Here is a 12,601-nt window from a genome sequence, read left to right as displayed (position 1 = left end):
AGAACAGGCGTCTGCAGCACCGAAACTACACATGTTCAATATGTGTGAAACAAATAGAGCTTTTGGTACTTCGTCTCATGCAATCTTATCAAAATGTTACACAAAGGTTATGTTAAATATATCACAGTGGAGATAATATAGAATGTCACTTTTCCCATTTGTACACATGAGTAAAGTGTTTCTGTGACTCAGCACCGGAGCTCCTTTCTCTAGCATTTATAGGAAATAGGAACAGGTTGATACTCACGGCTTGTTTCACTCACAGGAAAATAGAATCAGCTGAAAGACCACAAGAAGTGAACAACTGACCTGTGGAAGAATGCCGTCCTCTCTGGAGAATCAGTCACACTTTTTCCTTGTGCAGGATGGATTTATATGTGGAGGAGGCCCAAAGAAACCTCCGGTCCTTATGGAAGGGTCACTTCTGAGGATGATAACGTGCTAATTCACACAGCAAGAGCTGGGAAGTGACGTGGAACAATCTCAAGATCTTAATAGATTCAATAATCTCTGATGTGTCAGCTGAAAGTGGATCTGTTATTTCCTGTATTAATCGGGACGTTAGCTTACCTTTCGGGTGTTATTTCTGCCTAAACATCACGTTTTACACTGCCAATAAGCTGCATTCTGGTGGGAGAACATCCCCTCCCACTTCACACTCCCGTTTTTACTCACTTATTCCAGAACAAGCTGTTCTCCTCTTGTAAATTTCCCCATAAAAGCAGCTTTATTCAACACTCAGTATTGACCAAGGTGAAGTTCTGCTGCTTTATGTTAAACGGAAGCATTAAAATATTGGGTTTATACTGTATAATCCATGAACCTGTACATATTGAGCAAAGTTTTCAAACCTAAGTGGTGCCAGCAAGGCTTCAGGCATGAATTAAGTGCTATTGATAAGCGTACGCCACTGAATCTGGAAAACTACCTGGAACTGTGAGCGCTGTTGCAGCATTTTAACAAGTAGGTATTTGTCAAATCTCGCTTTTAAGCTGTAACTCCTATTTAAGACTTAAATACAAGATAGAAACATGGTGTGATAGATTTAGCCATAACCAGCGTCATTAAATTAGAAACTAACAACAAAAAAAAAGTTAATTTTGATTCCTTGAACCACAAGATTTTATATTTGTGTTCTGCTCTTCATTTAAAGCCTTTAGTGCAGCTTATGTCGAGCCCTGTCGGATCAGATGATATGAGACAATAAACCGTGTGGCTAATAAACCGTAACGTTAAGTTCGTCCCGGTCCCTGCCGGGCTCGGCCTTTGACGAAGATATAAAGTGAGTGAGGAGAGGCTCTCACATCAGAAGTGGTTTAGTTCAAATCGTCCCGTCGTGTGCTACAGGAACACTGGAACAGTATGGGTGAGGAAACCACAGCTCTACAGTTTGGGAACTTTTGTTTTTGTGTGCCAGTAGAAATATTCAGATGATAAACACGATGTATCACCACCAAAGACCAAGAGATAAGAGATTCTGTGTTGAATCGTGCTCACAATGAGCTTTGCTGCCAGTCCCCTACTGGTCACTTGTGGTATTGCAACATAAAACGTCACCTTTCTTTTATGATGAACCATTGATCCTTGATGGTTTCTTCCAACTCATTCTCTCTCTCAGGGCATAAAATACTGCTGCAGGATACATGTTGTTCATCACTCACAGACTGCAGCAATATTAGACGCCTACAGCCAACAAAGTTATGAGCAAACTGTTGTTTGTAGAGGTGGAAGTCCTCAATAAAGTTGTCCGAGGTGAGAGCCCTACCTGTGGAATATAATTCCACCTCTTTCTATTTCTGAATTTCTTATCTAAACTTACTTTCTGTATTTAAAAAAAAAGCCAAACATCCACTCACTGCCACTACAAACTGTGTCAAATGGGTGTTTTGGTGAAAAAACATGACAGAACACTCAGTTATTCTCAATAAAATGGCACAAACAAATTCTTTGTAGATCTTCATAATCACTGGATAAAAGAACCCAGCAGGACTGCTTTCCTGCACAATCCAACTCTTTGTTAAAACTTGCCGCATTCACTACGATGAGTGCAAGCGAGCTATTCACTGATTTCACTGCAAAGGCGAGGAGAATGACGCTCAGAATAGCTGCCAAATGTATATATTTCAGTAATCAGTGACACAGAATATCAAATCGATCGATAACAGAGCAGTTCAAATGATCTAGCTTCATGTTTTTATTGTCAGCTGCAGCAGGAAAGCAGCACTGCTCATCTATGTAAGTACAGATGAATTCACTGCACAGATGTTTTCTTTTTTCTAACGATGTGCTGCAGATATAAAATCAGGATCTTATTAGAGCAGAGCGACAGCCTGGAAATGCGTTAAATGACCGTTAATCAGCTGATTTTCAGTCACAGTTTTTAGCTGACTGACAAATAAGAAAGAAAAACATGTGAATGTGAGCAGCTTCATTAGGAATTCATCTATATTAACATACATGTGACTTTGGAGCATGTACTGTTCCCATCTGAGTCTAATAGAGCAGTGGTTCCCAACCGGTGGGTCGCGGACCCGTTTTCAATGGGTCGCCAGACTCTGACTGGGGAAAAAAAAAGTTCAGAAAAGTGACCATGCTTTCATTTTGAAGGGCTCAGAATGCATGCAATTCTCACTCCAAACAGCAGGTGGCGACGCTGCCCTGTAATGCTAATCGACTCCCGCCACTTCACAGATAGAAGAAAAGCTGCGGTTTCATATGAGAGTGATCAGGGCTAAACGCAGGTACTCTGACTTCATAAAATACGGATTTTCTCATATTTAGGACAAAAGAGGGGAACGACCTCGGTGCACTTTTTTTATTTTGAATTAGAATGCAGCCACTTGAGTGTTAAAGGGATTTTTCCTCTCCACCGTCACACTCTTTTGTTTGCTTTAGTTGTTAAACTTGAATTTTGTGTCTATTGACACACTGTAATATTTTATTTTATGTCAGGCTCAAACTGCAACATGTTTTCATTGAATTTAAGATGTTTAAAATGTTCCTGGGTCGCAACTCGTCTATAACAAATGATGGTGGGTCCTGGAGCCACACCAGTTGGGAACCACTGTAATAGAGGACACAGAAGGGGTGAATTAAGCTCCAGCTTCGTATGACTTCATACAAACGTGTTGAAATGTATTTTAAAGGCCCAGTTTTCAGTGTGACTAACATGTTGGGGGTTCGTTTCTTTGTGTGTCGTGTTGTAAACATGCTTAGTGTTGCCAAGTATTTCTAATGAGCTGAAGCTCAACAAGTAAATGATATATATATATATTATCATGATGTTTTTATTTAAATTTATTCTTATGGGTAAGATGTTCCTCATATCTACCCTGGTTCCCTGCTCTTTGGGCTTCTTATCCTCACTTACATTTCCCCAAACATCGCTGTTAAGCTGACCTCATTCTTAATTCTGTCGTTACAACTCCGGTGTTCTTGCTTCTTTTTGAGCCAATCAATCTGATCCTCGCTCTGAAAAGCTCATCTGTTTTGTCCTTTTCTTGCAGCCTGCCTCCTTATCATATCCTCCTCTTCCTCACACCAGAGGAGCCTCATCAGAAGTCTCATCCACCACCAACGTCGAGACTCCCGGGTGTCCCATCCAATCCCCTTCCTTTGTTCACATTATTGCACTACAGAGATGATACACCAGAGTCTAATGCAATTAAATTAAAACCGAAATAAATTCACAACCTCATTATACTGCATTTGCAATCTGGCTTGTGCCAGCTGCTTTCATCTGTTAGCTTCTTTCCTGCTTTGTGTTCACAATTTTGGTGTATTCATACAGCTGAATTGCCCCTAAAGCAGCTCACATTCAACTATTTTTCTGATTCTGTTGTCAGACAGCAAAACTAGTCTCAAACTGTGACTGAAAAGCCCCTGTGGTCCCTTTCAAAGCCCATCAAGCCTGCTTTCCTGATAAAAACCAGATTTTTTGCAGCACAGCATCATCTGACAAAACTGCCATCCCCTTAAGTTAAAAAACCCGTTCTGTGCTGTCGACCCGCTCACATTTTAAGTCACTGAGTATTTCCCATCTTGCACCTGGTGGAAACTCTTAATAACAATGAAGTCCACCGATAAGCAGCTTTGAGCCACAGCTGAAAAGACAGCAATGAAGAAAAAACGGTACAGTGGAGACAACAAGCAATAAGCTGCAATACATTGCTCCTCCTTTTGGATGGTCTAGTTCAGGGATGTCCAAAGTCCTGCAGGTTTTAGACGTTTCCCTGCTCCAACACACCTGATTCAGATCAATGCATCATTAGCAGGTTTGTGCAGAACTCAACAGTCTTTTAAAGGGATCCATTTCATCTGTATCATGTGTGTTGAAGCAGGGAAGCCTGCTTAAAACCTGCAGGACGGCGGCCCTCGAGGACCAACTTTGGACATCCCTGGTCTAGTTGAACCGTAGGCGTTTGTTCCTCATCGCCATGGTTACTGCATCCCCTGCTTCCTGTTTGGGAGTGACAGCAGCGCACGTATTGGTTGAAAACGCAGAATGTGTCACTGAACAACACAATCTGCATAAAACAAACCTTCTGAAGACTTCTGGTGATATCAAACATATTTGATTTTGCAGTAAAGCCAAGATGTGAAACAGCCTGGAGTGAGTTTTACGACCATCTCACCCCAAAACAACCCAATAAACTGTCTACAACTTTGAAATCGCTTGAACAATCATCAAATGTGTGGCCATCTTTACAGTTCAGAGGCAATCTGCGACTGATACGCCTCTGAATCTGCAATCAGGGTATGAAAAAAACCCTCAAACCAACCGTGCTGTCATCACTCAGCTTGTTCCACACCTTGATGTGTGTAAGGACAGGGCGACGCTGGGCTAATCCACCTCCGTTTGACGTGAGAATAACAAGGACGACATCTTTAGTTCGCCTATGGTCTGGGGAGGTCCTCAAAGGACAAAATACCTTCATGGCAGTTAGAAGGAGTTCAGTGAACCTCCTCTTGAATACCCTTATAGATGCTCATTTCAGATTATGTATAAAATGCATCTAAATTAGTAACATAATACACGATATGTACAAATATAAAACAAATGTTTGCTTGTACATTATTATGCTCACCTTGGAATAAATGAACTAATCTGACGTCTGTTGAAATGGAATCATTGCAACGTCCTTGTTGTTTGTGTTGAGATTCATCAAGAACTGTTTTTAAAATAATCTCCACACAAACGTTAATTAATTAGCATTAAATGTCAAACTGTCACCTGCTGGAGCTTTCAGTGTGTTGCTGATGAAAGGGGGGGTTAGGGTTGGAGAAGATGGTTGATACAATGCTTTACTGGAGTTATTTGATTTCAGCACATGTTCTTCACCTAGTCCTTGAACCACCTGTCTGTCTGTCTGTCTGTCTGTCTGTCTGTCTGTCTGTCTGTCTGTCTGCATGCTAAGCTCATGATGACTCATCTTCCACTGGCATTTAGGACTTTTTGAATGGAGATATCTGTAATTTCTCAAAACAAACATGAGACTTCTATTACCTCATTATTTTCCTGCGAATCGCTGAGAGAATAACTGTCACCACGCTATTTTGGATATGTACCTGTTTCCCATGATAAGACATAATAAAGCAGACTTCGTCAATCACTTTTAGAGTGCCGCAGATTCTCATTTTCTCAGGGGACAATTTTTCTCAGCAGGGCTCCAACACAACAGGGGGTGTTTTCTTCCTCCTGCTATTCGATGCCATTTTTCTCTCTCATCACATCTCTCTCCCTCACTATCGACCAGCTCATTGATTCCCTGCCTCTCTGTCTATCTGACCGTCTTAATCTCTTTGAGTCTACCTCTCTACCTCCTTATACAAATCCCCCAGTCTTCCAATTTAATTTCTTCTCCTTTCTCACGTCCCTAAATCACAGACCCTTTATATCTCTCTTCATCTCAGCTTCATCTTTGGCCACATTTGCCTAAATTTAGTCCTCACTCATGGAGTTTTGAATCTGACTCCTAAGTGCTTTCATTAGTGTAACTAATTGAATGCTGGTGGCGGGTGCAATAAAGTAGAACCGGCCTGTTGTGCTAGTAATTCCACAAAAGTAAGCATGATTAAATGTAGAATTTCAAACTGGAAAGCTTTGTATGAACAGCAAGCCTATAGGACCACTTCTTTAATGTTTTAATAAAATACATGTCAAAACTCTAAATCAACCTGGGTTTTAAATTTTCACTCATGGCAACAAGTGAACACGGTTAATAATCAACAGAGTGGGCAGAGAATCCATCCCTGTCAGATAAAGTATCTAGAAATTACTGTTGAAAGTATCCAGTTTTCGATAAACTATTTCCATTCAGCCAAGGTTAACAAACATCAACAAGTCATCCAAATTCTCGAGTGCAAAATGCCGTCAGGCACTTGGAGCTGATGAACTACACTTCTGGTCTGCAGGCTGCTGAAATCAAACGAGAGAAACCCAAATACTGCTGCAAGATATTGAACCTTTGTCATGAAATATGTGACATTTGTTATAAACTGCAAACCTTTCTGGTGTTAGCTTGGTGCGTTTCTCTCCATTTTAGATAGTTTTGATAAAGGACTTCCTCTGAGTCTGTTTCTGCTTGAGATCAGCAAATTTACAAAGTTTTTGAAGTTCACATCATAACCCTTGGCATTTTTTTCAGTCGTGGTTGATGTCTTTATAGTGTAGCTGAAGGAAAATAAAGTATTTTCTAAGATTTTTTTCAAACAGATAGCATCCAAAGCACTATAAGAGTAAAACTGAAGGCAGTTAGTTTGCAAAGCTACAGTGACAAGAGGCCGAGTGAACAAGATAGTTGTTCAGATTACAGCACAACGGGGCTCCTATTAAAACTGACAACACAGTTGAATATTAAAGTTAACTTCACTGCCCTGTCTTCCACATATACATGGCATGCAGGCATATGCAGCGGCTATAAATCCTATTCCTGCCAGAAACTATCTCTCCGTGTAATTGGGGCTTATTATTATGGAACAACAACCAGCAGAATGACTGTAAGTCCTGCAGCAGACAAGAAGATATGTATAACATGTAAACTGGCTGGTGCAGTATGAACCGAGGAGTATGAGATGTTGTCATTAAACCATATTTAATCAAATATTAAAGCATATTCTATAATTCCCTCACATCAAATTGAGTTCACCTTTGTGGACATGTGTGGACCAATTTTCCCTCTGTGGAGTGAACATTATCAAGAAGGATGGCTAAGACTGGCTGTCTGTTTGGGCTTTGTGCTAAATAAACACAATCTCTTTAGCAATAATTATGACCTTTTTCACAGTGCATTGCTTAAAGTGGTGGTGACAGGTAATGTGTTGAAAATAGATATCTAACTTTCAGAACTGGGGCAACATTGACAAACTATTTGTTGTAGTTTCCAGGAGACAATGATTTTTTAATGTTGCCATCATAACCACAAATTAATTTAAAATAAAATTAGATGGAAAATTGGATGCTTTTAATCATCCCAAAAGGAAATTATATAATTAATTTGTATTCACGGTGATACAGTTTATTGTATAAATGAGTTTATATATCTATCTATCTGAATGGGATGTTTTACTTAGACTTTGGCCTTATTGGCTAAATTCTTAAATGAAAGCTTCCTATTGGAGGAACAGAATAACTCCCGCCCCCTTTAGCAGACCGGAAGTCAGACAACAGTTAACGATAAATCAAACTATTCAACGGCTGTTTCCTGATTTTCCTCAGTTTCGTCAGTCAGGAAACAGTGAAATTAAGGTGGTTGTTTTTGGATATTTCTTTTCTAATCGAATTTTTCTCAACGAAACGAAGCAAGGGTATGATTCCGGGAGCTTTACGGTAAGAATTTACCGCCTTCGGAGTGTCTCAGTGAGTTTAGCTTTGTTAAGCTAGCACTGCTAACGGCATTAGCCAAGCCATCGATGGGGCGGCGGAAGTTTGTGTCCTCTTTATACACGTGAACTTGGCGTTTTTTAATTTTATATGTTAGAATTTAGTTATTGCTCTTGTTTGCATGATACATGGCCACTGGTGCACGATGGGACACTTCAAATTTGAGACATTCTTAATGCTGTTATGCTAGGTTGAGTAAACGAAAGACCTGCCTTGTTACAGACTGACAGCACCAGCTATGCTACGTTTCCTACTTTAAATGGTGGAATTTGACTTAGGTCGTATGTATGATGATGTTTTGCCACACAGGTCATGATATCAATAGAAACAAAAAAAAACGGCTTTGGTTAACACAGGTTAGGTTTTGAATTTTCCTGGAAACATGCTTAGATTTTGTATGGGATTCTGTCTCACAGGAAGACTGGAAGCCACCACTGAACCCGATCACCTCCCTTATCTTAGGAAATGGACCATGGTCATTTTTACCACAAGGTGAATAACTATAGAACTAAACTATAGAAATTAACCCAACATAATTATGTTAGTCTGATCAAATCCAGAATTTTAAAATGCATGTAAAGACATTTGTCTGATCGAAATGTATGAAATTGAGCTTCTTCTAATCTAACACTCCTGCATGTGTATGCTCAACTAGACTTAAAGGGGTGTCTTTGCTCTACACATTCTCCAAAGTTTTATCTTTTTGGATTCATCCATTCATTGTCGGTACCCACTTACTCTAATTTGAGGGGGGGGGGTATTGGTTGAGAAGCAAGGCGCACCCTGGATGGGTCGCCAGTCCATCACAGGTCCACACAGAGACAAACATGCAAACATGCTCACTCATAGAGTCAGTTTAGAATCACCAATGTTTCTTTTGTCCAGGGACTAAACGCGTCAGAAATTGTGACTGAAAATCAGCCCATTAAGACGATATGTTAACATGTACATGTACCACAATCTCACACAGAGAGCAGGGTATTAAAAAGTCTTAAAACGTCTACAATCCAATAATTTGAATTTAAGGCCTTAAAATGATCTTAAAACTTTATAAAATGTCTTAAATACGATTTTGAAAGGTCTTAGAAATGTATTTATGTTACTTTTATTTAAAACAAATGCATAAACTTCAGTCTTGCTCTTAATTATTTCGATTTTTTAGGACGCTATAACAACAAAACGGAACTCATCGAGCACAACTGGTGTGTTGTGCGTGCGCCCCGGTGTGTTGGCGGTGTTTTGATGAAGCGGGGGGTTCACATCCAGGCAGATGTCACACGTAAACTCAGATCTGACCACATATATTCTGTCATGGCGACAGGCTGCTGTTGCAGAAGTCCCGTTAATGGTGTATTTTCCCTTGGATTCCGCTCAGGAAACTAGGGCAGTCGAACGTTACATGCACCGACACACGCATGAAATGGATGAGAAACCCTAACGTGATGATGTTGGTACACAATGTAAAATCACGTAACTGTGCACCACGTCACCTAATGTTACTGTAATTACTGTATTTTCATGTCTCCGTTAATGTGGCCCTTCACAGTCCACTTCTTCTTCTTCTTCTTCACTTCGTTTACATACAAGTGTTGCAATTCAAAAATGTGTGTGTGTGTGGGAATTAAATTGTATTTATTATGGTCTTTAAAAAGTCTTGAATTTGATTTGTTTAAACCTGCAGAGACCCTGAGAGAGAGCGAGAAGCAGCAGAATATCTGTAATGTTTTCTCTCACAGCGCAGCAGCGTTTCTCAATACTTAAGTCAGTAACTTGATTCCGTTCCTGCTCATAAATCCTGTAGCTTGATAGAACAAATGTTTGAAAAGAGATGTATTTGTTTGGGCCCTCTGTCGGTTCAGTCATTCTTTCCTTCATACTTGGATATGCATCCTGATTACAAGTGAGTCCTCTCTGAAGACCTAGAGGAAGACATGTCAAAGTGTTTCTTAAAACTCTCTATTGGAGTCAAGAGTGGCTGCTTTCTTCTGTGCTGCCATCTCGGTTCTTCGCAGAGTCTTGTGAACTAATCCTTCTGTGCTGTGCATGAGCATGAACGGCTCCCAATGCTGACTGGCTTGAAGAGTGTTGTGTTTCCAATCTAAAGAGCCAATGCCGTGTCCAAACTCCCTCTGAGGTGGATAATGAATTTAGATGAAAATCCATCCAGTGGTTGTTAAGATTCTTCATTCCCCACCAGAACGATCTGACTGACATAGTTCAGAACCTGCCAGGAAATGTGTCCACATCTCCAAAATGAAGTAAAGTCACAATCCGTGGTTATAAATTGTACGAAGGTACCTCATCAACTGATTGTTGTGTACGGCGTCCACCTAACATGATGGGACCGGCTATCTATGATGACGTAACATATCAATCTATCTTTGCATGTAAGTTCTAACACCACATCAGTTAGAGACTAGTATAAAAGTTAAAGAAACGTGGGAAATGGTTAGCAGGATGGGTATCGAACTTGTGCAGATTAATGCTTAGTCTAAGATCGCTGTTCTCGCCCTCGTGCACGGCGTTGCTCGCGTCCCTGCGCTTTGGTGTCGTTTCGGGAAGAAGAGGGTCAAATATTAAACGGGAAGCCGGTCCTTCTCTGAAAGCATCTGTACGACCCATCAAAACCGGTGCAGCCGCTGTAAATGTTACAAAAATGACTTAAAAGTTCAACAAAGAAGTTGGAGCTACTTAAGTTTGTTGAGTGAAGTTGGTCCTTGCTGTACAGCCTCTGGGCTGCTGTTGTCTCAGCAGCAAAGCCTGTTATTTAAAAAACAAAACTGCACCGAGTCCAGTGTTCCTGAAGTGCTGATTTTAACGGTTATGGCATTGTGTTGACGTCACAATTTGCTCGCACAATGAGCAAAGCAGCAAGCATAATTACAGCTTAATCCATTCCAGCACACACTCCATCAAACTGCAGATGGTGGTCAAATTAAGGCCAGCTATATGTGGTCCGGATATGTTCCAGATTTGGCTAATTCTACTTTTAAATGATAGAGATGATCAATGGAGAACCCTGGTTTGCAGATTGAACTCTCAGCCACATCATTTGAAGGTAATTTGAGTTGGTTTTTTTGTTTGTTTTGTCACTCTTTGCCCACTCTGGATTCATATCCAATTAGAAATGGTATCAGCTGTAACGTTCCCTCCTGCTGGCTGCCATTTTCTCTTGACACAGAAGATGTGAATGAATGAGAAAATGTCACAGTCAGAACAACGGCGTCTCCTTCAGAGACGCTATCGCTCCAGGCTGCACCGGGCGGACAAAGTTTTTATCTCAAAGTCTTTAAGACCTCCTTTATGCTGAATCTTCCTGTCCTGATTTACCGGGTAGAATGGATGATGGATTGTGGACTTATCTGTGATGTGTGGCTGTAGGGAGAAAATAAGTTTGTATTATAAATCTCTATTTCAGAACACAGCAAGCATCACATTGGATGCGTACTGACGTCCTTTTCATTCTCAGGAGTGTCGTCTTTTTGTTTGAGCACCTCTGAGTGGAATCTGTCAGAATTACTCCTTCCTCCATATTAGCTTGTATATGAATTATCAGAAAGTTGCTCGCTGAATTAAGAAATCCCCCAAACAGACACTATGTGCAGGCTAAGCAGTTTAATCCCATTGTAAATTATGATTTAATTCAGTGGGTGCCAAGGTTTCACATTGTGCCTGCAGGTGCGTGCACGTGATAATGGCTGCTGTTCCTCTTCTTTCTGGCAACTCCAGGTAGATTAGTTCCGTCTGCCTCAGCAGGAACTCATAAAATCTGCACAGAAACCTCCCAGAAGCCGTAAAACACACTCAACAAAAACCAGCATGCTGATATTCGCACACGTAAAGCCACCCCCTGCCCGTGCTCATTCACACTCTTAGTCATATTTACTTACACGGGAGTGCAGTGTAACTTCCACACAGAGCCTCCGTCTACCCACACATTCACACACATCCCATAAACGTGGGTTTTGCTTTGTTTTTTTTTTTCCTTTCTGCAGAAGCAATTTGAGCAAAGAAAGGAGAACAAGAGCGACAAGCTGTTAGCTGCCATTGTGGACCCACACACAGTAGATATTATTGGTTCTGTGTGTGTCTAAGTAAGTGAACATGTGTGTAACTGCTGGTAAATCTTCTCAGCAGCCACCTGTGGTAACACTGCCCCCCTGTGTCCAAGTTAAGGAAACACCGTGCCTACGGCCCCCATCAGGCTGTCCAATCAGGTTTGTTTATTCTTGATTTTTATCTCTCATAAGACCTGGCAGTGGGAACAATAGTGGTTAAAAAAAAAAGTGAAAACAGGGATCAAAACCATCAGGAGTTATTAAATTCAAAATGCTAAAATTTAAAATGACAAATCAGATTTTGATAAATCAAAAGAAGGTTTTAAGGGCGGGTCAAGATCTCTTTCAAATCCAAGGCAAGAAAAACAGATTTATAATAGTTTGAGTGCGAAGGAGTCGTTTTCAGCAGCAGAAATGGGTGCTACCGTACCACAGAATGTCATGATTATAACTTTCATCTACACAACTCAATGAAACGCACAGAAATAATAGAAGTAAAAGTCTGAAATGTTGGAGGTTGTCTGTATTTTTCTTTAACTTGAAAGCCGAAGGTCTTCGGTGAAAATTGAAAAATAGCAAAGAGAACACACGAGGGTCAGCGTAAAGTTCCTGTGGTTGTTTGCACATTCTTGGAATTCTTTTCATCTTCTTTGAGAGTCTT

The sequence above is a fragment of the Leuresthes tenuis genome, unplaced genomic scaffold (genome assembly GCF_036924035.1).
Source record: "Leuresthes tenuis unplaced genomic scaffold, fLeuTen1.0.hap1 SCAF_18, whole genome shotgun sequence".
NCBI classification, from domain to species: domain Eukaryota; kingdom Metazoa; phylum Chordata; class Actinopteri; order Atheriniformes; family Atherinopsidae; genus Leuresthes; species Leuresthes tenuis.
Note: the sequence above shows the minus strand (reverse complement) of the source record.